This window comes from Papaver somniferum, chromosome 5, assembly GCF_003573695.1.
Source record: "Papaver somniferum cultivar HN1 chromosome 5, ASM357369v1, whole genome shotgun sequence".
Taxonomy (NCBI): Eukaryota; Viridiplantae; Streptophyta; class Magnoliopsida; order Ranunculales; family Papaveraceae; genus Papaver; species Papaver somniferum.
In genome coordinates, this window is record NC_039362.1 from 13,254,181 (window position 1) to 13,279,518 (window position 25,338).

Below are 25,338 nucleotides of genomic sequence, written 5' to 3' on the forward strand. Positions count from 1 at the left end.
AGCTTTCAGTTAGAAATTGGAGGTTTCAGACATACATGTGGTTGTTTTAGGGTAAAAACTGATTCTGTTGGAAATGGTAAATTTGGGTATGCCGCCGAGAAACGAATCTAAACCCTAAACAAATGTACTGCACAGAAGTAATTTAGATTCGAGAGATCAATCTGTACAATTCTGGCCTACTCCAAGAAATGGCCGTTCCAGTCTTGCTTCCGTCAGAAAATGAAGGAGAAGGGTTGATCTTAGGGAGGGAAACGAAGAAGGTGTTGAGATCAGAATGATTAACTCTGAAGGTGTTGTTGTTTTATGACTTGTATCAGAATGTCAAACTTGCTTGCAAAGTGTAAGCTATCAGTTCGTTTTATGTTTTCTGGATACTTGTGTTAATAACCGTTCTGGGTTGAAATAGGTTGAAGACCTATTTATATAAGTCATAGTTGAACGAACCCTGATCTAATAGGAAATGGAAATACTTGAGCGATGGAGAAGTCATGATCGTGTAAAAATGTTGAAAACCACGTCTTACTATGAGGGAAGATGATGAGTGCCAAATATTGTATATATTTATCCCTTTTTGTTGGCATTTAACTCATCTTTTATGCATTAATTCTACATTTTATCCCATATTCTGTATTTTCATTGTTTTCAAGAATAAATATTTTTATTAATTAATTTTGCATTTTTAGGTAATAAATAAAGTTCGGATGAATCGCGAAGCGAAAAGAGCAGAAAAGTAGTGAAAAGCCGGGAGAAATTACGCAAGGAAGCCGCGAAGAATGGTGCGCACAACCTCATTTTCTACACACAAAAGCGCCTCCGTTCTCAGCCATCAGATCAGTTCTCAGAAGCATCCGACGGTCGCTCCTGCATAGAGCATCAAAATCTGAAGTCTCTGCCAAGCACCACAGCGCTGAAATTCCAAGCCTTCAGATTAGATGGTAGTTGAATCCAACGGTCGCTCCCTTGCTGTGCATCAAAGTTTGATATCTCCGCCTAACACTACAACACCTAACTCCATCTGGCATCGTTGATTTTGTTGTATCATATAATCTGACGGTCGCTAAAAGCTTCACTTCACATCACCATCCGATCCACCTACCAGCTTCGCATCCAGTGACTCAGAGTCACAGAACATCAAGACTCGGTGAATCCGCCTAACACCCTAGCAACCGAACCTATACCAGCCACCCAAACAGCCCCCTACCCCAAACTCAGTCGAACCACTCTCCCCCCCATTCCTCTCTGCAACTTCACCACCGTCTTCAACAGAACCGTACCACCACCTTCTTCACCTCCACTGCCACCACCACACCTCCACCATCATCACCCTATCACCCAACAACCAAAACCCATCTCACCCCTAGCCCTCTAGTTCCCTAATTTCTCATTTTTTCACGCTTCTCTTCCTGAAACCCTAGGCGTGAAAAAATTGATAAATTAGGTAACCTAGAGTTGCAATTAGAGCATGGGAATGGAGTAGGAGCAATTACAAAGCATGGGTCGACGATTTCAAGCATCAATTTCAAAGAAATTAGGTAAACCTAATTTAACTGATTTTTGGGGAAGAACCCTAATTTTGTATTTAGGGAAATTGTGTTGTGGACTATATATATGGGTGTGGGTATGATGTAAAAACCATGTTTGGACTAGCCTGCATCCAGAACTTTCAAGTTCTGTTAATTTTCACATTTCAGTCAATTTCAGTTAAGTTCAAATTTTGTTAATGTTAGTGCAATATCCTGTAATGTGTTAGATGTTTGTATATGTTCATTGTTAGTTCAGTTAGTTATGATCATGTTAATTGTTCTTGTAGTGCTTAAATGTCATAGGACTGATAATATCTACTTGAGTGAATGCATCTGTGATCAGTTGTGCTGTAAGAAGACAACTGATTCTAGGGGTGAAAGAATGATGGTAGCTAAGAATTCAGTCCATTTGAAGGACTGTGTTTAACTGTCTTAGGGTGATAAATAGCTTCTTGAACAACAAGCCTGTGATCAGCTGTGCTGTAAGAAGACAGCTGATGCTAGGGGCAAGTGAGTAAAGATTAGCCAAGAAAATCATCCATTATGATCCTCCCTGTAATGAAACAAGAACAATGATTTGAGTAGGTACTGCCTTAGCTTAGGGTCAAGTAGTGGATTCAAAGACCCTAGTACCTTCACTCTGCACTCCCCTGCCTTAGGCTAATTGCCTTTGTGTCATTTTCTCTTTGCTCCATTTTGTTTTGTTGCTGTTTAGTTTTTTCCATTGTTTTTGCCCTGTATTGCTTTTGTCTGCTGTCTTCTTCTTTTCTTGTTACTGCACTTAGCCTGCTGCAACTCTGTTGCTGTTGCTGTTGGCCTTGCAGTGCAGCTCCTGCTTCTGCTGCAGCCACTGTTTACCATCCCTTGCAGCTGCTGCTGCTGCCTTTCTGCATTCTTCTGCTGCAGCTCCACTCTCCTGCTACAACTCTGCTGCCACTTCTGCTGCACTGCTGCTGTAGCTGCTGTTGCTTGTTCTGCTGCAGTTGCTGTTGCTGTTGGCCTTGCTGTTGCTATTGGCCTTGCTGTGCAGCTCTTGCTCCTGCTGCTGTCCTGCCACTTCTTCTCCTGCTGCCTTCCAAGGCCAACTGAGTCCAAAATCCAACTGAGCCCCAAAGCTCAGCTCATTCCAAAAAGACTAAGGCCCAATCCACAGTTACCAAGCCCAGGTTTGAACCAAAAGTTGAAGCCCAGTTCATTAAAAATCAAAGCCCAATTCAACCAACCTGTGGGCTTAATCCATAAGCCTAAACTCAAAAGTCCAAGACCAAACCAACTGAGCCCAAGGCTCAGTTCAATTCAAAGGCCCAAGACCTAAAGTATTTCATTGTTAAAAACAAACCCATTAAGCCCAATAGTTCCAAAGGGGTATTCAAAGCCCAATAGCAAACTAGGAACCCAATTAGCTAAAACACTTCCGAAACACACCCGATCTCTGTGGATCGACCCGTACTTGCACGAGCTACAACTGACGACCGTGCACTTGCGGTATTACTGTAGGCCCCGTTTTCATCACGCTTCATTTTATATACCCTCTCCGGGCTCACCAAGTTTTTGGCGCCGCTGCCGGGGACTACCAAGTTTTTGGCGCCGCTGCCGGGGACTACCAAGTTTTTGGCGCCGCTGCCGGGGATTGGTGCTGTGTTTTTCTTGTGTTTTTTTTTTTTTTTTGCTATTTTGTATTTCATTTCATAGCATTTGCATCTGCATCTGCTTCACTTCATTTGCTATTGGACCTGCCGTTCTGAACCTGTTTTTCCTCTGCTGGGACGCCACCAAGGAAAAGAACCAAAACCCAACTGGGTTTTTGCAACAATATCAGAGCAGCTGGGCTGTGCTAAAAAGGTAAGCCTAAACCCATTCCATTGAGAGAACCCAACCTGGGCTTCCAAATTTCTTTAATTGTGGGCTTGTAATAATTAACCCAATTTTTTGGGCTTTTTATTTTTCTATTTTGGGTTTGTAATAATTATTTGTGGGCTTGTTGTTTAATTTGTGGGCTTGTATTTATTTTGTGTGGGCTTGTTTAAATTCTTCCATTGGACTTGTATTTTGGACTCTGGGTTTAAACCCAGCTGAGCTTATAACTGTTGTGGACTTGTAAGTGGACCTCGAAACCAAAGTTTTAAAACAAACGTCGGGCCTTAACCAACTGGGCCAAATTAAACTTTCAAAATTAAAACTTGGATTTTCGTAGGCCGCACCTTCATTTCATTAGAGGCTTGCACAGTGGGCTTGCTCCCATTTCAAAAACCAAATTTTTATTTCTTCTTTTTATTATTTAAAAAAAAAAAAAAAAAAAAAAAAAATTTACTTGCTCCCAGATTTTAAAAACCAAATTTTTTTCTGCTCCCACATTAAAAACCAAAATTTTCCCAAAAAACCAAATTTTTCCAAAAAGTCCAATCCCTTAAAAACCAAATTTTGAGCTTAGAGCCCAATCATGTATAGATCTTTTTCTACTGTTGGGGAATACAACGAATCCCTTAGAGAACTTGCGTATGGACAAACTTCACGTTATGAACCTCCCACAGACCATGATGTCAATAGTTATAGGAATTATTATGGACATTTTCAAAGTCCCGAGCCGCAATACATGAACCCTAATGACTATTCATACATGCATCATTTATCGCAACGTGAAAATGAACATTTTGCTAGTGCCTCACTCACACAATCATCTCTGATGGATCAATTAGAAGCTCGAATCGCAGCTTTAGAAATGCAATCACATGAGGAATCTGTCACATCTAATTTTCTTAGGCAACCTGAAATCTATGCATGTCCCGCATGTGGTAGTTTAGACCACCCTGTTGAGCATTGTCATATTTTGCATAATTTTAGGCCATCAAGAGAAAATCCAATGTATGAAATGCCCATGAATTGTGAGAATGGTAGTCATTGGGACCATAATCAATCCTTTGAGGGTTGCGATCAATATTTTGTAGACCCTAATGACCATGCATACATGTACCATTCACCACAATTTGAACATGAAGAATTTTGTACTCCCATGAATTTAGACTCCACCACAGAAGCTTTAAGACTTAGTGAGCAAAACTTCGATAGATCTACATCACGAATTCAGGCATATTTAGATCAGATTTTGCTTCACCTACAAAAGGAGGAAATTCATGAGGAAATGTATGTTGTCCCTAATGAAGTGTCTAGTCCCATTCATGTAAATGATGTTGAATATGAACCTAATTTAGAGGAACATGAATTGACTAACGACACCACCACTGTTAATGAGGACCAATATGCATGCTACCATGATGATGATTATGATGATTATGATGATATGTTAGAAGAACATGAAAATATTGTGGAACCTGTTGGTTCAAAAACATATGGCTTCTCGCCCTCGACCTTCATGAATGTTGTTTTTTCTAATACTCATTGTAATTCATATGATTTTGATATTGACATGGGATTCGTACAATTATTCTGTGAAGATGAACATGACATAGGAATAGTTGAATCTTCTGTAGACACTAATATGCATGAAAATATATTTGATGTGTCTGATTCTCTACCTAGGTCACATTGTGATATTTCTCCTGATTTGCCAATGCATGAGAATGAATTTATTGATGATGTTGATGATTCTGAGTGTGAACTTGCTAAACTGTTTGATGATTGTGAGCATGTTGTGACACTTGTAGAAGACTTAGGAGATGTTGATGTGATTAGTAATGATGTGCCTATTCTCCTACATGAGTCACAATCTGTTGGCCTTCCACCCAACCTAGATTTGGTCTGTACCAACATTGTAAAACCAATTTTTCTGAGAATGCCCAACCTAGGTTTGGAACTGTGTGCTTCCCAAGTCCTTTTGGACTATTTTGCTTCTAAGTATAATATCTTTGAGGAACCACAGTTGGAATTAGCATGTTTGCCCGTCCCTAGCACAGTTCATTTCGAGCTAGACCTTTTGCATGATGAACCCCCGAAACTGCGTGATTTTGTTTTCAAAACTATATCTTCTGTAAAATCCAGGTTTGGGGGTAGCTCATTTTGTTTCACAGTTTCACTTGCGTTTCTTTCCTGTTATTATTGTGTGAAGCTGTTGAAATGTTTACACTTCGTCTTTTGGGTTGATCCTCAACTCTTTAGATTGTTAGTGTATGGTGAACTTTTTGTATATAATCCAGTAGATAAAATTTTAAAAACTTTTGTTCCTTTTGTATATATTTTGCTAATCCAATATGATCTCGGCTAAAATATGTTGGATTTTTGCCTTGAATAACGGAGTTTTAATTCTGCTTTCGCCGAAATCGGGTATTCTCTCTCCTTTTACTCTACTCAGCATGTCCCTTTCCATATGTTGTTTTATAATTCTTTCCATATTTTGAAACATTGAGGACAATGTTTAGTTTAGGTTTGGGGGTATAGAGTAGATGCCACGATAATATGCTATAATTGAAAACGAACTCCTTCTTCTTTTTGAAAAAATTGAAAAATTCCAAAAAAATTGAAAAATCAAAATTCCAAAAAAATGAAAAAATCATAAAAAATGGAGCTCATTTACCTTGAAATGTTGACTCTTGTGCAAATATGTATTTTTATTAGGAGTCTTAGTCTAGATATTTAGGCACCCTGATTCTAGCACAATTCACATCGTGATAAGAAATTTGCACGCGCACGATCTACCAATACATGTATGGCCTCGATCTTCAAGGTGTTGGATAAGAAGTTACGATTGCCAATCACTTTAGAATACTGAACGAAACTTGACTAGCTTGTTCTTTGGTTGGTTGGGATAGAAGGTGGAGGTTACATTAAGAAAAACAACCATCGAATTTAACTGGGTGCATCAAAAAGGGCTACCTCTTGCAAAGTGTCATGTAATTTTTTGTTTCTTTTTGTATTTGTATCAAAAGTGTTTCCTTGTTAAAAAAAAAAAAAAAAAAAAAGATGTATATATTCAGAAAAAAATATCAGAAAATACAAAAAAAAATAAAAAAAAAATCAAGTATTTGTTCAATTCCATCCTCTCTTGTTCCAAAAATAAAATAAAAGAGAGTAGTCAATGTAAATAAGAGTTATGTAAAGAGTCATTTTGTTGTTTCATTGTAATAAGCAAGGAGGGTGTATGCCATTGATGTACAACGCGAGTAATTGTGAAATACCTCCAACTCATTCACAATTCTCGTAAAGTCCGGACAGCTAGCTAGATTTCGACCTCAGTTCTTAGCCTGAGAAACTATCTCTTGGTGATTAGTAGTCATGACTTCAGATCTTTCTTTACACATGTGTAGATACACTTTACACTCTTATCACATGTCTTTTTTTTGTTATCAGTGCTAGGATTGTGCCTTCGATAGCTAGATTGACATCTCCATTTTGCTGTGAGCTTAAACTGTTTTGCACATGTCATATTTGATGGAATATGAGCTTATATTTTGTCCTTAGGTTTTGTAGGCACACCTCTGGTAAACCTTCACGAGACTTCAACTCGTCCACTAGGGACACTTAGTGGTTTAAAAGGCTTAGTGCATACGCTAAATGCATTCGAGAGACCAGCGACAGTGGTATAGTTAGGATTTCCTTAGTTTTGTTTTACTTGAGGACAAGTAAAATTCAGGTTTGGGGGTATTTGATGAGTGCCAAATATTGTATATATTTATCCCTTTTTGTTGGCATTTAACTCATCTTTTATGCATTAATTCTACATTTTATCCCATATTCTGTATTTTCATTGTTTTCAAGAATAAATATTTTTATTAATTAATTTTGCATTTTTAGGTAATAAATAAAGTTCGGATGAATCGCGAAGCGAAAAGAGCAGAAAAGTAGTGAAAAGCCGGGAGAAATTACGCAAGGAAGCCGCGAAGAATGGTGCGCACAACATCATTTTCTACACACAAAAGCGCCTCCGTTCTCAGCCATCAGATCAGTTCTCAGAAGCATCCGACGGTCGCTCCTGCATAGAGCATCAAAATCTGAAGTCTCTGCCAAGCACCACAGCGCTGAAATTCCAAGCCTTCAGATTAGATGGTAGTTGAATCCAACGGTCGCTCCCTTGCTGTGCATCAAAGTTTGATATCTCCGCCTAACACTACAACACCTAACTCCATCTGGCATCGTTGATTTTGTTGTATCATATAATCTGACGGTCGCTACAAGCTTCACTTCACATCACCATCCGATCCACCTACCAGCTTCGCATCCAGTGACTCAGAGTCACAGAACATCAAGACTCGGTGAATCCGCCTAACACCCTAGCAACCGAACCTATACCAGCCACCCAAACAGCCCCCTACCCCAAACTCAGTCGAACCACTCTCCCCCCCATTCCTCTCTGCAACTTCACCACCGTCTTCAACAGAACCGTACCACCACCTTCTTCACCTCCACTGCCACCACCACACCTCCACCATCATCACCATATCACCCAACAACCAAAACCCATCTCACCCCTAGCCCTCTAGTTCCCTAATTTCTCATTTTTTCACGCTTCTCTTCTTGAAACCCTAGGCGTGAAAAAATTGATAAATTAGGTAACCTAGAGTTGCAATTAGAGCATGGGAATGGAGTAGGAGCAATTACAAAGCATGGGTCGACGATTTCAAGCATCAATTTCAAAGAAATTAGGTAAACCTAATTTAACTGATTTTTGGGGAAGAACCCTAATTTTGTATTTAGGGAAATTGTGTTGTGGACTATATAATGGGTGTGGGTATGATGTAAAAACCATGTTTGGACTAGCCTGCATCCAGAACTTTCAAGTTCTGTTAATTTTCACATTTCAGTCAATTTCAGTTAAGTTCAAATTTTGTTAATGTTAGTGCAATATCCTGTAATGTGTTAGATGTTTGTATATGTTCATTGTTAGTTCAGTTAGTTATGATCATGTTAATTGTTCTTGTAGTGCTTAAATTTAATAGGACTGATAATATCTACTTGAGTGAATGCATCTGTGATCAGTTGTGCTGTAAGAAGACAACTGATTCTAGGGGTGAAAGAATGATGGTAGCTAAGAATTCAGTCCATTTGAAGGACTGTGTTTAACTGTCTTAGGGTGATAGATAGCTTCTTGAACAACAAGCCTGTGATCAGCTGTGCTGTAAGAAGACAGCTGATGCTAGGGGCAAGTGAGTAAAGATTAGCCAAGAAAATCATCCATTATGATCCTCCCTGTAATGAAACAAGAACAATGATTTGAGTAGGTACTGCCTTAGCTTAGGGTCAAGTAGTGGATTCAAAGACCCTAGTACCTTCACTCTGCACTCCCCTGCCTTAGGCTAATTGCCTTTGTGTCATTTTCTCTTTGCTCCATTTTGTTTTGTTGCTGTTTAGTTTTTTCCATTGTTTTTGCCCTGTATTGCTTTTGTCTGCTGTCTTCTTCTTTTCTTGTTACTGCACTTAGCCTGCTGCAACTCTGTTGCTGTTGCTGTTGGCCTTGCAGTGCAGCTCCTGCTTCTGCTGCAGCCACTGTTTACCATCCCTTGCAGCTGCTGCTGCTGCCTTTCTGCATTCTTCTGCTGCAGCTCCACTCTCCTGCTACAACTCTGCTGCCACTTCTGCTGCACTGCTGCTGTAGCTGCTGTTGCTTGTTCTGCTGCAGTTGCTGTTGCTGTTGGCCTTGCTGTTGCTGTTGGCCTTGCTGTGCAGCTCTTGCTCCTGCTGCTGTCCTGCCACTTCTTCTCCTGCTGCCTTCCAAGGCCAACTGAGTCCAAAATCCAACTGAGCCCCAAAGCTCAGCTCATTCCAAAAAGACTAAGGCCCAATCCACAGTTACCAAGCCCAGGTTTGAACCAAAAGTTGAAGCCCAGTTCATTAAAAATCAAAGCCCAATTCAACCAACCTGTGGGCTTAATCCATAAGCCTAAACTCAAAAGTCCAAGACCAAACCAACTGAGCCCAAGGCTCAGTTCAATTCAAAGGCCCAAGACCTAAAGTATTTCATTGTTAAAAACAAACCCATTAAGCCCAATAGTTCCAAAGGGGTATTCAAAGCCCAATAGCAAACTAGGAACCCAATTAGCTAAAACACTTCCGAAACACACCCGATCTCTGTGGATCGACCCGTACTTGCACGAGCTACAACTGACGACCGTGCACTTGCGGTATTACTGTAGGCCCCGTTTTCATCGCTTCAATTATACACATCTCCGGGCCCACCAGAAGACGGACCAGTTTACACCCACTACTTCTCTGCTTCCACTAATTGTCCATTTTTCCTGACACTTTCTCATAATGGGCGTGTTGCACGCCGCACGCTGTAAACCGCCAGTCCAATACCCTGATGAACATCCATCAGTTTGTGACATGTTTTATGTATCGAGTATTTTCGTGGAAAATATGTAGCAAGTTGTTGAGTGGATCTTTCTTGCAAAGCCTAGTTATTTTGACCAATCACACGCAAGCTAGGCGGCGGGCGGTCATATGTTACAAGTCAATCCATGAGACTTGCCGCAAGCAATAGCATGTAATGCTTCATAGGTCAAATAATTAAATTATTTGTGAAATTGATATTTATAAAACATCATTTGGAACCCATGCATATAAAGCATCACTTTTAAGCAAGCATCTCAAAATAATCGATGCTCATAAAGTATCGTTGTATAAAGCTTGTTTAAATTAATCGCGGAGCTTAATGTCTTAAAAGGAGCATGACCGGCCATCATTGTATATTCATTTTTCTCATTCAACTGGGTCTCAGAACTCATCGATTCAACTATCAATTGCTCGACCAAGCAATATTCCTCATGTTGCAACTATGAACATTCGAGAATTCTATTGATCCAGCAATCAATATTTTAATTTAATGTTTGGTCCTGCTAACAACATTTTTGATCGAATGAGCAAAATGGTTCGAACGGACGATCATCCAATATTTCTGATTCCTACTCTGTCATTCGATCATTCATGATATATTAGATCAGAAATGAGCATCATAATTTAAAAATATCTTTGTTTCTTATCGAATATATCAGAATAAGTCCTTGATCGAGTAACCTCATCGGACGATCTTCTAAATTCCCAAAATATCATTATTACCTCGACTGGTAAAATGATATATCACAATTCATCAAGACTCGGCGTCTGAGAGTGTCTTAGAAGACACCTTATGCTCAATCTTTGAGTCCCAAAGCGTACCACATTCGTTCATTATCTCGATTCATCAATGCTAAGACTCATCGTCTAGTCAAGTCAAAAACTGACTAATTAAACACATGTCTGCCTTGCAGAATCCACGTTCATGAGACGTCAATCACGTCACATGGGGGATATTCACTAGGGTATTGGACTGGCGGCCTACGACATATGTGTACACCCACGATGAGAAATGTGATCAAGTCGTGTAAGCAGTTGAGGCAGTTAGCAAAGGAGTGGATGGACAATCAACCAAGTCTCCGCATGACATGGAACTGGTTTAACCACGATTTCCCACTTTCACACTCTTTCACTCCAGCAACCATCACATTTACTGGGATCAATGTGTCTACTATTCTTGCAATATAAATAAGTTTCTGGATCCACGATTGAACAAAAACAATTTCGACACACAAGAAATTATCGCTCAATCGATTAAAACTTATCTCAGAACTCAACGGTTCACTTGCAGAAATCTCCAAACATATCCAAAATCCTCGATCATCATTGATCTCACACATTTCTCAGCTTCCCTCCTACAGATCGACCCTCACCCCTATTTGTGACCGAATTGACTCTGGGAAATCCATTGTCTTGGTTTAGGCCGGAGTCCTACAGATTGATCTCTCGAACTCAAAGCACTCTCGTGCAATGCATCTGTTTGAAAAAGGTTTAAGAAATTTTCCCAACAATGTGAGACTAATAATCTCAACACGCCCCTCACGTGTAGCCTCGTTGGGTCTAACACGCAGACAATTAAATCGGGTGACACGGAGTAAAGTCGCGGTCAAATGACTCGTCGCAAATAGCCTGCTCTGATATCATGTTGGAATACGGGCATCCAACTCAAAACCAATTGGCAATGAGTGGAGAGGCCCTAAGGATTATAAACCACATGATCTTAGATTGCCCAACAATGTGAAACTAATAATTTCAACAGGTTGAGGAGCCCCCGCCCGCACGGTCGTCTCTTCACTTTCCTAAAAACCAGCAAATCGTTTTCACCCATCAACAATAAGAAACGTTAAATTTTAAATCTTTTGCAAGATTTTCAATTTTAATTAGGAAATTAAATATTTTGTGACATTTTATTGGATGATTTTTTAGAAGTAGGGAAAGTTGGAAAACTAATCAAACACTTCCAAAATGATAAGAACAAAAATGGTATCACATAGTTGAATGTCTAGCTAGTTACTGTATTCGCATATACATGATGCGTAGAAATTAAAAAAAATAACAATACAATCACAATGATAATTTATGCCATCATTTTTTGTTTTTCCGAAGAAAAAGGCTAAGATTTTACTCTCTTCGTTACTTTTTAATAGGCCAGTTTTCTAATTGGGAAAGTCAAATGTTACTTTAATTTTGTAGGACCATTTTTCTTTTAACTTCTTTTGATGACAAGTGTTATGTGGACCATTTCACTTATTTCTTTGGCTGACAAGTGTCATGAGAACCATTTCACTTCACTTTTTTTATTGACAAGTGTCTAGAAGACCACTTTTAATAATTAGTTCTCTTAATTTCCTTAATTTTCTCAAAAAAAGAAACTCGCCTATTAAAAAATAACGGAGGGAGTATAAAGTAAGAAACTCACATTTCACATATATCAAAAAGTCACATTTTACGCTTCAGAAATCTAAGAATATCAATACTAGAGACTCCAAAGAAAAATTCACTATTGATTTGGTTAATCTGCTTGATAGCCATAATTGTGTTATTCTAGTCAGATACACGATGCACGCATCAAAATCGTCCGCTAATTCTTCGAGCAAAATTAGAAGAGAGTAAAGCTAGGATAATTGGACTTTATATAACAAATTACCTAAATGCCTTCAATTTGTTTGTTCGACGTGTATTAAACGAACCATGAAGCAAGGACAAAGTGAGAAACCAAAAAGTTACTGAAACTGAATTATTATCACATGGGATGCACTCTCTCTTAGTCTCTACTGAATTATACTGATCCGCCTCATTTAATTTAGAAGACTCTTTTTGTGTGTGCGATGGAACTTTTAGGAGGTTTTTTTTTTTTTTTCTTATAAATAAGGAACGTTTTCGTTGATGAAAATTCATGGTTGCAATGAGTTTAAGATAAAAAAAAGAAGAGAATACAAAGTAACAAAAATATATTGTAAAAGTACGATACCAAAAAATCCGACAAAACAGTTGGATTGCCGGAATAAGAAAAATACAAGTATGAATAAGATCCGATCAAATCGGAGGAAGAATAGTTTTTCTTAGAAGTGAACCTAACCATTTAGTTTGTTTTTCTTCTTTAGAAAGAGCTGCTTCCAAAATAGGAGTGCTCAAATCTCTTATAACTAGTGATGAAGATTCCGCCGTCAAAGAAATCACCGATGAAGCTTCCGCCGCCAGATAATATGTTAGATGAAAATTTCATCACCGGAGACAACAAAAATGAAGATTTCATATTTGGAGAGCATCACTTTCGATTTTAGAACCCAACCTAATAACCAACAATCACTATTAAAACGAAAATAAACCTCAAAAGTTTAGATAAAACCATCATAACAGCGTAGATAAAGCCGGTCCTATGCATAAAACTAGGGGAGATTTTGGAAATTCAAAATTTCCGATTGGTTTTATAAGGCTAGTCATATGCACCTAGTATGAATTTTTTTCTTTTTTTTTAAATGGTTTTTTATTACAGGATAAAGATTATTATTACAAGAAACTAATTGGAAGCCTAACAATCTAAGCTACAGCAGCGTACTACTAAATTAGTTGAACATGTTGTCTTACTAGCCTACCAGCGAGCCTCATGTGGAACCAGTCAATGTAGCCGAATCGGATAGGGGGACTGATTATGTCGCAAGGGAGAAGCTAACTCTACCTTTCATGTCAAACTCTGTAATATTACCCTATCAGGGACTCGAACATGAGCCCTCTTGAAACGCATTAAATCTTTGAAGAACAGGAGGACCAGCGAAACCCGACCCGCCAAAACCAACTATACTAGTAGTACATACCTTTACAATGGGGTTTTGAACACCTGGCTTCCTTTTTATTGGAGTTTATGAAAAACTAGCGAGCTGTAATCTTGAACCCAGCAAACACTAGGATTTGCATCAACGATTAGGGACATTTCGTCATTTTCCCTTTTATGAAACTCGCTTAGTCGCTTTGAGCTTTGAACTGGTCGAAAGCGGTTAATATGAACTGACTCGTTGGCAGTGGAATATTTGGCTTCAAAAAAAAAACAGTGAAATAGTGATATAATAATTAGTCCAACCTTATAGAAAATACATCAGTCATCCGAGTCTTTTCTCTTCAAAATACATTAACTTTACAGATAAACCAAGAGATGGCATAATAACATCCTAAATTTACTTGGGTTGATTCTCCCAAAATCTAGTCTCCAACATCTCCACTTCTTTTATAGATTCTTCATTTTTCCTAAGCAAGTCCTGGAGATCTGGAGAGTCAAATGGAATAGGTAGGGTGCATGGGCTACTATCACTAGGCGACTTCACCATGGATTCCGTCATAAACCTTTTCGCCGTTCCGTCTGCTTGACAAGCAAAAGTCTCCGAGCATACATTTACAGCTTTTGGCGTTATGGTGGGCTTGTATCTTAAAAGTTTAGCGTATTGGTTCAGAAGATGGAACATGTAGTCATAAACATTATCCATCTTTAGCCCCTCGTGCATAAACTTACTTGCTGCACTTCCAATGGCTTGAACCTCCTCCGGGTGATCATTACCACAGTCAACAGCGAACTTAATAGATTTGCAACTGTCCTTTTCCTTGATAGGCCAGTAATGCTGCATAGGTACTAAACCTCTGGTGAAGAAGTCGTAGTAAATAGGCTTTATCAGTAACGTGGGAGAATCACATGCGAGAATGTATTTCTCGCTAACAGACCAAGCTTGTCCTTCAATATAAATCTTGTACCTGTATATTTACCAAACTTCGACAAGATATAATTTTGGAGATTTGATCATGATGATACAATCCAACTGTAAACATTAAACAAGTGACTGTCAAAAGAATGCAGCAAAGTATGATTTGTGCATTTTTACCTGTGAGTGCATTGGGTTGCTAAATTTGAATTTTGGTATCCTATTCGAGTTTCAGTCCTCCAATCCTGCGAATCATTTGTGAATCCTCTGTAGTCTATATTATCTTAAACATATAAAATGTCAGATTTTTCTGATGTCTGACTCAAAGTCTAACTCAGCTTATACATCTATCTCAGAGCTATTCGAGTCGTGTATTTTTTTTAACTGGAACCAAAAAAATTCTGCAAGCCTTCTACTTAATAATTTTTGAATCAGATATAAAGAGTCAGACTCAAAGGTAATAAGTGACCTTTAGAATAGTCAAATCCAGACGAGTCAGAAAAATATAAACATCCTAGAGTAAATGAGCTTAGCAGCCCTGCCTGAGATTGAGACAGAGATTTTTATACGTACCAGCCCCAAAAAGACCAATCCGGAAAAACAGTGGTGGTGCAGTTGTGGCATTAGGTCCTTGATAATCACTTGATTTAATGGCTGGCCAATCAAGGCAATCAAACATGAGATCCAAATCTGGTAACTTCCCCGGATACCTCCTCAACAATTGTAAAATACCCCATACTGTATTCATATCTCTCGAATGAAATGATTTCTTATACATCTCCATATAAGCTTTCCCGTCCAGAATTATAAGTCTGAAATTCGCAGTTGGTTTCGCCCTGTCCACCATATCTAGTGTGATTCCTGTATTCTTCCATGGTCGCAAATCTTCATGTATCCATCGGAAATAGTTTGGGCATTACTTTGACGAGGAAGATGTGCTAACATTTTCAGGGTAATTTGTAGGGCAAGTACGTGTAAGTTTTCCCGCTGAGCAATTCAGTGGAATCTCAATTATCTTAGTAGTCTTTTGGATAAACAGCTTTTTTCCTGACGTACTGCTTGTAAGCAAATTCTGCGAAAGAGAAAACCCCAAAAATAGGAGCCAAATGGCAATGATATCAAAAATAAAACCAAATACTCTTCAAACTTACTGGTAGGTGCAAAAAAGTTCATACAAAACACAGCAAAACATTTGTGTCTAAAAAATCAGTAATCCGTTCCGCTAGGTGTGGATAACAAGTTCCCAAACTGAAAGCTAAGATGTAACGTGCACTTTAGTTTGCATATTAATTTGGAAAGACTTGCAGAATCGACGGAGTAATTAGAGTACATGTAAACACCGAAGAATAGAATGAAGATTAAGAGCATCGTGGTACTTCTTGCAGGAGCTTTCTTTACACGCCATCCCATCTTTTCTAATGGATCAAACTCATTAAGTCCTACTTTACTCCAGAAACTAATCGACTTTCCCTGCATGTTTATTCTTTCTCCAACTTTAGGATTAATCCTAGTACAAAGTACAGACACATGTTATCTAAGATGAAGAAGATACTGAAGTACTGATGCAAATCAGTTGAAGTTATTTATGGCCTTATCGAGAAAAATAAGCAATACTCTATTCCGCAGACTATGTACACCAATTATATGGTCGTTACGTACGGCTTGGAAAGCAAATCTCTTTGCTTAATCTACTGTTTTCGATTTGAATCTGAGCTGAATCCGCTAACTTACATCAATATCATCATCTCGATATATAAAACGAAAAAGAGAGAAATTTCAAAAATGTTTGTTCCTTTAGTGCAAACACAAGCTGGCAAACTCGCACCCCTTTAAACTCGTACAGTATCAGACTTGCATGTCTGAGTCCCCGCCGGGATACATTGCTGCTGGATACAATGCAAGACAACATCGTACATTCCCAGTTACATATCAAAGTGAATAAAGAGAAACCCTTAAACAAACTATAGTTGAAATTCCGATAATTAATGTTCTAATATTTTTGCTAAAAATCATATTTTTTATCCAACTAAATAAATAAAAGCTAAATTTTAACTCGCTAAATAATTAATAAAAAAAATTTGTTGCTAAAGTTGTTAATCATAGCATTTAAGTTGTAATATGCCATCTGTGAACACATAAATTACAATGACATCCACGTGTTCACAAATAATATTCGCATGAGTCGATAAAACATTAACGGTTCACAAACAATATTCGCATGGGTCGATAAAACATTACATGGAATAATATAAATATAAAATGGCACAGAACGTGTTGACCCATCGACTCAGAGTCTTCAGACTCGTCATTGTCTAGTCGTGAGGGATCGATTCAGTTATTCCATATAGTTCCGATGCACACATCACAAGGCATAATAATAATAACAGAAAGTAAGTGCTGAAATGTAAATGAGACAATGATTTACGTGGTTCAGCACTAAGGCCTACATCCACGGGGTTGAGGGTTTCACTATGTATTGAGAGATTACAAAGATAGTCGAATGACTTTAGGTGAACAACGATGCCATGGGGAATAGAAACCATACTTACTCTTCCTATTTCTCTTTCCTAAACTCTTCTCTAGTTTTCTCTGAATTGGTCGACCCCTTCTCTCTTGGTGGAGAGGGGTATTTATACGAGTGGTACATGGGGTCCATCATCAGAGGCCGTTGGAATCTTATCTTCTTGTTCTTTGTGCAGATTCCGCTGGTATCCTTGCTCTGCACCTATGCCCCCAGCGGTTTATGTTTGGTGACGATGAGTCTCCCCTTCGTTCTCCATAGGTTGGTCGACACGTATGCTAATCTAGGGTGTTTAATGCGGGTGGTTGGGTCGTCTTCACGCGCCAGATAATTGTCTGTTGTCCTGTCACATCCGTGTCAGTTGGACCAACCCTCGCCATTGATCTTGGATCCTTCTCGAGATGAAATAAAGTGAATCCTTGGGTGTTCTTCAGGGCTTCGCAGTAACCTCTTCCTTCAATGATCCTCGATTCTCATCCCTTAGATCCATTAGATGATGATCTTATACTGACGAAGCGGGTTGCTTAGATATGCACGCGTGTCATCATATCTCGATGCTCCAGGATGTGTGTCCTCCACGTGTGTTTCCCAGACACGTGGCGAGTGATGAATTATGTGCATACAATTTTCCCCTTTTCTTCTGACTAAGGCGTCAGTCGAAGTTAGAGGAAAATCTTCCTCACATATTCTTCATCTCTCTATAATAACTTCCCCTAGATTTTAGGGCACGTTTCCCACTCGCAATAACTTCTTCTTGGATTAAGGGACTGTTTCCATCTTCTTTAATGCTATAAATAGGAGAGAGAATGTTAAAAATTTGAAATAAATTTCATTCCTTCCTTCTCTTGTCAGTTCATAATTCTTTTTCTTCTGAACCTTCTCATTCTTCTCTTCTTGTTTTCTAGCCATTAACTTCTGCTGGTGATATTGTGAGTAAGATCTTCGGTGACGGTGTTTGCTTCCCTCATCACCTCTTCTATTCTCCCCCCCTCCTTGCCTAGCTTTTAGTTGCTTGATCTCCGCCATCATTTCAGCGCGAAGATCCTCCATTGCACGATGATGATCATCGTTGGTTGGGTTTTGCTTTGTTCTTTGATCTTCGCCGTCGAAATAGTCCGAGTCTTCTAGGACGTAATCTGGATCGCTGGATCTGTTTTCTCTGGTTGTTCTTCGATTCAGTGGTTCGGGATTTGCTGCATTTGTCACGACCATTCTTCGGTCATGATTCGGCTCAGGTGCTTTAGAGTTGGCTTCGTGCACGACTTCGTTGTGTTGGTGAGTTGCTCCCAAGATTTGGGCGATTTTATCTGTAAGTTCTTGGTTTTCTCGGGCCAGCAATGCCACTGCTTCTGCGTACACCTTTTGGTTCTTCTTTATCTCCTCAAGCTCGGCCATCAACAGGGAGAATGATTTGATCCTTGGTTTGGGGTGCCGAGTCGTCCCTTCCCCCAAGGGCCGTGGTATGATCTTCATCAACCGTTTGGATTAGGGGGATGAGGGGTTCGGTGTTCACTATCTGTAATTCCACGTATGGGGGTAGAGGCTGGTTTCTTGTCAGCAATGGTTGGGTTGTTGGCAGAGTTTGATTATGCTCATTTGTTGGCGGCATCCCAAAGGATGGATGTGGTATCGATGATTCTGCAACTCCTTCCCGTTGCTCAAGGACGCGGGAAGCTGCTGCGGCTTTTACTGCCTCGTCTTTAGCTGCATCTGCTCTTGCTGCCGCTGCTCTTGCTGCATCGGCTTTTGCTGTTTCAGCTCTCGCTGCAACGGCTTTTGCTGCTGCTGCTTTGAGAGCCGCTGCTGCTACATCATTGGTATTTTACGGGGAGGTGATTTCCACAGTGTATGGCTTTTGGTTTGTCGTTTTCGCTTTTCACCCTTTTGCTTGCTGCATGTCATGACTGGTGTTGTCCTGGGTGTTTCTTTGGACGATGCCTTAGCCTTTCCTGCATCCTTTGTGTTTTCCATTTTTGATTTCCTTGCCTGCACAAGTAAAACATCATCGAAAATCCGATATCCATGTGGATCCTGTTAGTAAAGCTAGTCAAGCGTGTAGGCCCAAAAGCGTAACTTGATCTACAATTTCCAAGAGATAGAGAACTAAAAATGGAGATCTGGAGAGATCAAATACTTTGAAAACACAGATCTACTCATGGATCTGAGACACCAAAGTTAAAAAGAGATAATCCAGCTATTATTCCCCTCTTCAGAGGTATTGGATTTCTTAAATGATTTTACATGCGATCATTCGAAAGTTTTATTTAATTGATCAAAGTTAAAGGGACTATGAAAACTTATAAATCCGACGAAAGCACAGATTCATAGCGGGATCATCTTGGAGGAAAATCTTTTCAAATCAAACGGGTTAAATACAAAGAAAGCACTTATGAATGAGCCCGAAGGAAATCCCTTCGAACGCTTTAACGTTTCAAAGAGAATCTTTTCAAAATGAAGGTTAGATCCAAAGATCATAAATCCGAAGCTAACAGATCTAAAGCGCAGTTTGAAAAGTACTTAGCATAAACTTGAAAAGAATAGATCCTGGTGGTTTGGTTTAAAATGGTTCAAAATCTAAGTCAGATCTGAGGAAAAATCAGATCTGATGGGCTTTTGTTATAAGAAATAATGTTTTTGAGAAGAAATAAATATAACAAAGCGATGGAGACATATTCAAGATACTATTTCACAAGGAATGGCGCTGAGAGTCTAAGAGAGGGTAAAATCACAGGAAAGATAAATCTTTTACCGGGACAGAGTCCCTGTTTCTAGCGCCATATTGTGAACACATAAATTACGAAGGCATCCACGTGTTCACAAACAATATTCACAAGAGTCGATAAAACATTAACTGTTCACAAACAATATTCGCATGAGTCGATAAAACATTACATGGAATGATATAAATATAAAATGGCACAGAATGTGTTAACCCGTCGACTCAGAGTCTTCAGACTCGTCATTGTCTAGTTGTGAGGGATCGATTCAGTTATTCCATATAGTTCCGATGCACACATCACAAGGCATAATAATAATAACAGAAAGTAAGTGCTGAAATGTAAATGAGACAATGATTTACATGGTTCAGCACTAAGTCCTACATCCACGGGGTTGAGGGTTTCACTATGTATTGAGAGATTACAAAGATAGTCGAATGACTTTAGGTGAACAACGATGCCACGGGGAATAGAAACCATACTTACTCTTCCTATTTCTCTTTCCTAAACTCTTCTCTACTTTTCTCTGAATTGGTCGACCCCTTCTCTCTTGGTGGAGAGGGGTATTTATAGGAGTGGTACATGGGGTCCACCGTCAGAGGCCGTTGGAATATTATCTTCTTGTTCTTTGTGCAGAATCCGCTGGTATCCTCGCTCTGCACCGATGCCCCCAGCGGTTTATGCTTGGTGACTATGAGTCGCCCCTTCATCCTCCATAGGTTGGTCGACACGTATGCTAATATATGGTGTTTATTGCGGGTGGTTGGATCGTCTGTACGCGCCAGATAATTGTCGGCTGCCCCTGTCACATCCGTGTCAGTTGGACCAACCCTCGCCGTTGATTTTGGATCCTTCTCGATATGGAATAAAGTGAATCCTTGGGTGTTCTTCAGTGCTTCGCAGTAACCTCTTCCTTCAATGCTCCTCGATTCTCAGCCCTTAGATCCATTAGATGATGATCTTATACTGACGAAACGTGTTGCTTGGATATGCACGCGTGACATCATATCTCGATGCTCCAGGCTGTGTGTCCTCCACGTGTGTTTCTCAGACATGTGGAGAGTGATGAATTATGTGCATACACAATCCAAAGATTATGCATTTGATAGACAGATGGGATGCTTGGCCCTTCTTTTTTCGTTTGAAAAGACCCTAGCACTTGGTTTGTTTGTTTAAGGAATAAATGAAATTGTTGGTATCTATTTATGTGCTTTAAAAATTTTGAATTTTCATATTCACAAATTAAAAGATGAGTTGTGTATGCAATTTCATTAGACATTTCAACGATTTAAAGACTCAGATAAATAATGTTTTCACATTAAAAAACTAGTAGAACTCTCATTTCTATTTTATTTTGGTCTGTACTTTTTATAGGTTCGTTTTGTTTATAGACATGTTTCCCTTAAACAATCAAATATATCTTTTATTTTTTATAATTATACTTTTAATACCAGTATGTATCAATAAATTCAAATAAAAAAAATTTACTTCAAATAATTGGTAGGGATCCTTGTCACCAGCTGGGCACAACGCCCTTCTGGATGACAATACCTAATCTATGAAAAACAAAATTACATTCCTTTGCACTAACATCAAACCTAGACAAATGATTGTGCAACCTTCTCAAAAGATCCACGATATCCTCACTAAGTTTCCCAAATGTCGTGAAAGCTAAGGTGCTAAAGCCCAAACCTTGAGACAAGCATTTATCTAGGTATCTTTTATGTTTACGCGAAATGGCATTCCTCAAGGCTAAACCTGGCTGAAAATCATGAACTCCTCCTCCAGCGAAAGGCGACACCCCAATCACATATAAACAGACGTCACGACCAATATCCCAGTTGTAAACCAGAATATCCACAAGTCTCAGTTCCCCACACTCATAAGATAAGAAACCCAAAGAAACTTCCTTCCTAGCAGGCACCCCGCCACGATAACACATATCAGCAATAGTGTCTCTGACAAGGTTATACCGAAATTTGAGCCCCACCTCATGAGCACAGTGCATAGCGTGATCTCCAAAAAAATCCGTATCCCAATCACAAAATGTATAAAGACTATCCACCGTAAATAAGGGAATACCCAAACGATAACAAAGAACTACACTAAAATGGCGTGCCCCAAGCCTCTAGTTGAGTCCCTCGATAGGTAGAGATTTGAGAAAATCTGAAGCATGATTGGACTTGTTACGTTTCCATAGGGTACAATCGCGAGCATACAAGGAAAACTTCTCAGGCATCTCTCTCATGACAACCTCAAAATACTTAACCGCCAGAAATTTCATGGGATGAAGGGCAGTAAGATCAACGTTAACACCAGGACATACTCGTGAAAATAATTCCATAGACCGTTGAAGACCAAGGTCAGGAACTGGTAAAAAGTGTTACACAAAATAATAGATTGAAGGGGTCGTGTCTGGATCTTTGAGGCCAAATAACAGTAATGGATCACATTAGCCAAAAAATATAAGCCCAAACCACCATGCCTGAGAGATAAAAAAAATTAGTCGAAGCTGTAACAACCCCGTACCAGGTCCATCATTCGTAATAATATGACGCACATGTTGAGCCAAATACGAATCAAATATGCTTTTTGCCTCCGTTAAATGCTCAGGCATAGTAGTTCACATAAAAAAATATAGCTTAAAAACCCTGCACATCTTCTTAATAAATGGTGTTCACACTAAGGATCCTCCAACCTCTTCATTGCATTCATCAACTTCATAGTCTAGAGAACCCTGGCCTTGATTAATTCACTACAGTACCCATGATCAAGGCTCAACTGACCACCCAATAATTTAACTCATTTGCATGTCTTCCAATTTGAGAAGGAAAGGCATCAAGACTTCGTGGATCAACTGAGGGCCAGAAAACCTCCGTCTTGGTGATATTTAGATGGAGGCCGAGCGACCTCCCTCAGATTGGATAATTTTTAGCGCCTTGGAAACCATAAGAGTATCCAAAATAACTGTGGCATCATCTAAATACCATGATTGCAAATCAAGCTAACAGTGATCCGCAATCTTCTTGACCAATGAGTGTAAAGTAAGAGAAAAAAGAAGGGGACCAATAGGATATCCATGTTGAACACTTTGGGCAGACGACAAATGGAGTTTATTGTGTATAGCCGCGGTGGTTGAGAATAACATAACTCCACCCACTTATAAATGGATGGGCGCCTCGCTCTCACTTCTTGGAGCATAACAGACTGACTCACCAAATTAAAGGCATTCTTAAAATCCACAAGCAACATAATCATAGAATGATAATTACCTTCTTCCCAAATGAGCTTGTTAACCGAATGTAAAATAGCCCCTCCTCCGCACGAAACCCCAACCCCAAACTGAAAATCCTCAAGGTACGAACACATGCATGTCTTTGCCTACGGAATGAGATGCAACTTTAGACACCATACATCTCTACATTGTACCAACAATAAAGGGCCGTATACCACCATCCGGCTTAAGAAACGGAGTAAGCGGTGTGCAAGCAACATACTCCCCAAGCTGTGTAGGACATAAGTCGTATAACCAGATGTTCACCACACCCCTAATAGACGCCAGCAAATCCCCCGCCACAGCATCATCCGACCTGGTAAGAGAATCAAGAAGATGTTGTATTCTCACAACTCTTGGATATATTTCCATTGATTGAGTCTGACTATCTAGTTTATTCTCTTGGAATTCTATTGGAGTTTGTACATACATATTCTTAAACGAAATATTGGGTGAGGTTGTTAGACCCCCATTTTTTCAAAAGGTACGAAAACTATGGGATCGTAATGAATTTTCAAATGATAATTCATGAATAAAAAGAAAACATACCAACTTTTTTTTCGATGATTTCACATAGTCGAAACTTAGTATATTCATCAAGGAGTTTATTAAGATACAAATTCACCCCTTCAAATTCCACAACCGCTCTCCCCATAAAGATATGACAATTAAGCGCAAGTTCATTTAAGAACTTCCCCCATTTGATGTCATTCCGAAGAGAAAAACATGAGGGACCTTACTTTTACAAGAAAAGAAAGATTTATTTGGACATTAACAAATAACGTGAAGATCTTATAGATTAATTTAGTCAGAAATCACTCAACATAAAAAAACTTACGAAGTAGATACAATAACATATTAGTGGATCAGGGAAAGATCAGTACTGCAGATTTTCTCAAAAATTTCATTTTATCTTTTATCATTATATGCATAAAACATAATAGACTTAACTTTTGAGCATGTATGAGATAACAACACAATTCACGAACGTAAAGGCATATATATCTCATAAGAAATTTGCAATATATAATACCAATAAGATTAAATACTACAAGTTCATCTTCCAAACAACTTAGAATTTAAGTAAATAAATATAAAAACATTGCAAGATGAAAATTGTTGGAAATAGCTATGTGTAATCACAATATTTGTTATACCAAACCCTAATTATCTTTCTAAAAGATAAGAATAAATTGTCACAAGAAGTTTCATAGACATTATTTAAACCTTAAAACAATAAAAATATTTCACTTACTTTAGAAGACTCTTCTCATATTCCCTGTATTCATGAAGTTCATCTTCGATTAGATCAATCCTGGATTCGAGACTATCGATCTTATCTTCAAGTCTTTTGGTTGAAGATTCAAGATCATTCTTCAGAGCATGTACTTGTTCCAAAATAAGATACATAGTTAGTGAAAGCTTATCAAGATGAGAGATTGAGGGATTCTCACAAGAAGAGGATTTACGTTTTTCTTGACCTATCTCGCTACCAGAAGAATCAAAACAAACTTTCTTAGAAGGAAAGAGAACAATATAGATATCATTTCCTTTATTAGAAAGACTTGATAAGGACGTGATAAAGGTAAATGAAATGCTTTATCGTGAAATGAAACCTTCAACCTTAAAAAAAACAAGGTAAGGAATAATTTCCCAAAATGAACTTTGATCAAAACTGAAAAAGCGGGGGTCTAACAACACCACCCAATATTTCGCTTAGCAATCTGTATGGACTAACTCCGAAATACTTTGCTAGAGAATCAACTAGACAGTCAGACTCAATATAGATAAAAGTATCTCAAGGAGTTAATATCTCTCTCTTGATTTGATTTTTACTCAAGCTAAAAACAATAGCGATTCTTTATCAAATACAAGGAATACTTGGACGGTACCAAAGACCAATGTCCAAGGATCAATCAATATCAATCAACAACCAAAGGTTGGATTTCCAATTGATGATCACGAACGCAAAACCTATATTATTTCAATTATATAAAATATAATGCTGAAAAGAAATAACACAGACACCAGAATTTTCGTTAACGAGGAAATCGCAAATGCAGAAAAACCCCGGGACCTAGTCCAGATTGAATACACACTGTATTAAGCCGCTACAGACACTAGCTTACTCCAAGCTAACTTCGGACTGGACTATAGTTGAACCCCAATCAGTCTCCCACTGATCCAAGGTATAGTTGTACTCTTACGCCTATGATCCCAGCAAGATACTGCGCACTTGATTCCCTTAGATGATCTCACCCACAACCAAGAGTTGTTGTAACCCAAAATCACATACTTGATAATAAACAGATCTGTCTCACACAGAAAAGTCTAT

The 25,338-nt window shown here is 38.9% G+C and overlaps 1 pseudogene; it reads right to left on the reverse strand.

Moving 5' to 3' along the window:
- Positions 1-13,975: 13,975 nt before the first annotated feature.
- Positions 13,976-18,407, reverse strand: LOC113278780 (annotated as a pseudogene).
- Between the last annotated feature and the right edge of the window lie 6,931 nt (positions 18,408-25,338).